General features: G+C 38.4%; 1 protein-coding gene across 1 annotated transcript in view; it reads right to left on the bottom strand.

Annotated features, from left to right (window-relative positions):
* LOC106946828 (zinc finger protein GLIS2-like) overlaps window positions 1–3446 on the bottom strand; it is a 29936-nt gene extending 26490 nt beyond the window's left edge. Inside the window, exon 1 of the mRNA XM_015031472.1 lies at window positions 3247–3446. The gene's annotated coding sequence lies outside the window, so the exon portion shown is untranslated. The remainder of the gene's footprint in view (window positions 1–3246) is intronic.
* Between the last annotated feature and the right edge of the window lie 248 nt (window positions 3447–3694).

Genomic DNA, 3694 nt, shown 5'->3' with positions numbered 1-3694 from the left:
CAATTGGTGCTGGCTAGTCTGAAGGAGCGGAGTGGGGGAGTCGCAGAAGCTCAGAAGCTTCAAAACTTTAGCTCAGAAGAGGGGCTTCGTCCTTGAAGGTGAATATCTCAACGGTTGTCGTGGGAAACTAAAGGATTTCTCAAACAAGCATGACAGAATCAAAGCAACACTCCAGGTATGTTTATGATGAGAGAATAACATTATAACATGATGTAAAGTTCAAAAAAGTTGATTTTACACATCATCACTTCAACAACACTGCTGCTTTTTAGTTTATCTGTTTTCTTCTCTATGTAGATTTTGGAAGAGGTTTACTTAGGAAAAAATATTGCAAAATTCCTCACAAATATTCCTAAAGCAGCACCAAAAAAATTTTTGATTTTGATTGCAAAAAGTCACAACAACCAATCATGAAATCCTGGAGGGACTGCTTAGAGAACAAACAGCCTCCTGAAAACCAAGCAGCAAACAAAACGGGGAGAAAGTTTAAAGCAGAAACAAATGCAGAAACCACTAAAAGAGATCTGGAAACTCTCAGGTGGAACAACATGTTGACAAACCAGCTATTACCATGCCGTCCACAAAGCTGGCTTTCATTGAAGGGTGGTCAGAAGAAAAATATAAGAAGTCCCATTTGTAGTTTGCTACAATCCATGTTGGGGACACAGGGTGATCAGATTAGATAAAAAAATGTCACCCCAAACACATCAGCCCCACCTCGTTCGACCACTGCTGTGGGAATGCTTCTCTGCAGCAGTGACAGGGAAATTGGTGCGAGACGATGGATGGAGCTAAATACTGTAAATAGAGCTGAGAGAGGCCGGGAGGTTCGCTGTCCAGCAGGGCAACAACCCCTAAATACACAGCTCCGGCTATAACGGAGTGGTTTACATCAAAGACAATTCTTGCATTTGGTCTCATTGAAAATCTTTGACATACCTTGGAAACGTTGCTGTTCCAGAGTGCTTCCCTTCCGATCCGAGATTTTTGAGACTTTTGAAAAGAAAAATGGGCCAAAACATTAGTTACTGGATGTACGATGACGGTAGAGAAATACCCCAGCTAAGAGGTATTGCTGTAAAAAGTAGATTTCTAATGTGTAGCAAAAGTTTAAAGAACACATTCAATCATTGGTCTGTCACATGAAATTTTTATCAAATATATTGAACTTTGTTGTTGCAACACGATGCAAAATGCAGAAAAAAAATATTGATTGGCCCAGGATTTTGTCACATCTATAAAATTTATGTTCAGTCTTCTACAGCATTTCTTCCCTAAATCCTACACTCCTCCCTCTTTCTTCACTTGTTGACTGACTTCCAAGCACTTCTCTCTTCGTTCTGTCTTCTCCTCTATCTTGTTTTCTGCATGACCTGACTCTTTACGGACGCACAAAAACACACAGATCCCATATGTACCAAAAGAGGAGTGTTCCCCGTAGCTGGATAAGGGCGGTAAGACAGACAGATGGAGGAATGACAGGAAAGGAGATTGCTTGGCTCTGGTTCTTTAAGGAAAATCCACACAACTGTGTCTGGCCCAGCCTTTAGAGAGCTACATGATGCAAGGAGGCTGCAACCTGCACATTTCTGGCTTTACAAGAATCGCCCCCACACAGCCAGCTCTGACCACCTTGTTGCAAATTTTGGGGAATTCTGTGGTGCCGATTAACTCATAGGTCATTACCAACAAACGCCCTGCCTTTTGGGAATAAGTGCAAATAAAATCTACATGTGCTATCCTCGAGGAGGTGTTAAAATTTTCAGGAGTAATGATGTCAAAGATTAGGGAAGTCCGTGTTTGCCCATCCATACATACATTAGATGCTACCGTTGAAGAAACGCCTTAGGCAGATTGAGTTGGGATCTCAACAAAGGTGTTTACTTCCCAATTTACTTATAGTAAGCCTATTAATAACTTGGTAGCACAACTGTGTCCTTAAGGCTGCACATTATTGGTTGCTGTGCATTAGTGTCACAACAAAAAAATGCATTACTCAAAGTTATTACTGCTAACAGGAAGTTCAATAAGCTTTTGAATCTACTTAAACTTTATGTTTCCAGAAAAAAAATATTTCTGTGAAAAATTGTCAATATGATTTCCCAAGGCGGATGTCTTCAGATAAACGACCCATCCCATGATGGTGAACCAACAGAGAGAAACTCCTTTCCCTGAGCTCAGGTACAGAACCTACTTTCTGAGCCGGACCCCCGCTCACCATCCACCAGCAATCTTGAGCTAACAAGCTGTACATTTTAAAATAGCGTGACAAAAAAGAAGCATGTATGTTAAAGCCGAACGACATCATCAGTGCAGCCATTTTTTTCAAGTCAAGACTCCGATTTGACTCAAGTCCAAGTCATATGACTCGAGTCCACACCTCTGATAATTAGGACCTGAAAAACTCTGAATCCTTCTTATTATGTTCTTTTATATAAAACGCTAAAACTGAAATCTGTTATCGTTTCACAACTGCAATGCGGTTCCTATGGTGATTCCCACTTTTTCTGGGGAGCAGGGCAAATAAATACATCATCCCTTTCACTAGTAACACAAGCAGAAGCACTAAGAAAAAAATTGTTTTTGACAATTCAGACATTGTATAAAAATGATAACTTACAGAAAAGTCCCAGAAAAGTAGCTTTTTATCAACGCGGGTTTTTAATTTTTTTCCCAGATTAGGAGGACCGAGTATGACTGATATCTGAATCTCAGAAAAGGCTGTTTTCAAATCTTTTCCAGTCATCTGAATGACAAAGTTTTCTTGGTTTTGTTTTATGTTTGAAGCGAAACAAAACATCTCTAATCCTATCCTGCTCTGAAACAACACCAGTAGGCCGAGAATACAAGCTTGTGGAACTCCTTTTTTATGGCGAGCAAGTATAAAATGTGAACAGTTGCAAATGTATCATTCCTAAAAGAATCTGCACATTTGACACTGTTCTCCATAAAAAAAATGTCTTTCTATATCACAAAACTGTACAAAATCAAATACGAAAACAACATAGAATGGCTTTTAACTTTTTTCTCAACCTTTATCTTTTTTTTTTTTACTTTTATGTCACCTTTTTTCTAAAAGAAAGAATGAATTTTCAAGGTGATTTTTTTATATATAGAAAAAATGAATTTCCAAGGTGAGTTTCACCTTTTACATGTGTAGTGTAACCTTTAAACTTGATTTACATGTGTACATATTTAAGGAGAACTATCAATTTGCCTATGCTTTATTATTGATCGAGTGTTTACCTTTTAGGAGCGCCTCCGTTGCTTCTGTAGTTTGTTAGGAGATGCTGTCGTTGTCTTCGAGAACAATAATAATAATGATAATAATAATAATTTTTTTTTTTTTAAAAAAAAGTCAAAATCAAGCCAGTTTGTGTGGCTCTCCTTGTAACATCTCCCAGTGAGCTACCAGTTGCAAATCGGTTCTCTTTAAGGATAAACAAAAAAATAGTTAGAATTAGTGTCTGCAGCGAATAAAGTGGTCAGTTTTCAGGTAGTTAACAAAAAACCTTGTCAAAGAAATCGTTTCTGTCAAAATTACACTGCTAAAAAATAATAAGAAGAAGAAACACTATTCAAAGACAAACAAACACAAGAAAAACTGTCACTCGGGTTTGAGTGATGTAAATATGAAGTCGTCCACAGATAATAAGGCGGAGGTTTTCCTGGAGGTGCATCGCCCAGTTGCGAC

Source organism: Poecilia latipinna, unplaced genomic scaffold, assembly GCF_001443285.1.
Source record: "Poecilia latipinna isolate Pla-1442-1.1 unplaced genomic scaffold, P_latipinna-1.0 Scaffold208, whole genome shotgun sequence".
Classification (NCBI taxonomy): domain Eukaryota; kingdom Metazoa; phylum Chordata; class Actinopteri; order Cyprinodontiformes; family Poeciliidae; genus Poecilia; species Poecilia latipinna.
Note: the sequence above shows the minus strand (reverse complement) of the source record. Positions and strands in the feature narration are given on the sequence as shown.